Source organism: Poecilia reticulata, linkage group LG18, assembly GCF_000633615.1.
Source record: "Poecilia reticulata strain Guanapo linkage group LG18, Guppy_female_1.0+MT, whole genome shotgun sequence".
In the NCBI taxonomy this organism is placed as follows: Eukaryota; Metazoa; Chordata; class Actinopteri; order Cyprinodontiformes; family Poeciliidae; genus Poecilia; species Poecilia reticulata.
Window position 1 is genome coordinate 4,963,937 of NC_024348.1, and position 842 is coordinate 4,964,778.

Below are 842 nucleotides of genomic sequence, written 5' to 3' on the forward strand. Positions count from 1 at the left end.
CTTTGGTTTAACTCCAACTCCACATTTACCATATTCATGGTCTCCAGAACATCGGGCACATCTCCTTTTTCCTTTACACATTTTTGCAACATGGCCAAATTCCTGACAGTTGAAGCACCTCACTGGTTTGGGCACGTATTCCCTGACACTAAATCTTATCAAACCAAAGAAAACCTCCTTTGGCATTTCTTTTGTTTCAAACTCCAACAACACAGTTTCTGTTTCAACCTTCTCTGTACCCCTTGTCATTCTCCATGCTCCCTTTATTTCCTTGTTTCTTTCTTTCAAATTCTCAACTAAGTCCTAACACTCAACGGCACTCCTGTGATAATTTCTTTGCTTTCATCATTTCTTTTTTCACCCACTTTAACAACTGCTCTGACTTTAACTTTACACACCCATCCAAGCTCTTTTGCCTTTTCAACTTGCCCTTCCGAATTACATCCAATCAAAAGGTTTCCGTCTCTCAGTATTTTAGCATGTTTAATTTCCCCAACATTTGTTTTTAGTGCTTTTGTTAGTTTAATTGGATCAATCTTCTTGACTCCTTCTCCTTCATCAAATCTTATTATAATGTTCAGGTTTTGTCTTCTTGGTGCTTCTTTTCCTTCTTCAATTCCGTCATTATCGGTGTCTTCAGTGCTTTCCTCATTTCCTTTTTTCCTCTTTCTTTCGGCAGCTCGCTGCTTCTTTCCACCCTTTCCCACCAAGTCCCACTCTTTATCTTCATTCTGCCCACTCCTTCCTTCCTCTTCACTACACTCCATACTATTACAGTCACTTCTTTCTAAATCCAACGTTGTCATGTTCCAATTTAAATCGCATTTATTACCAGACGACTC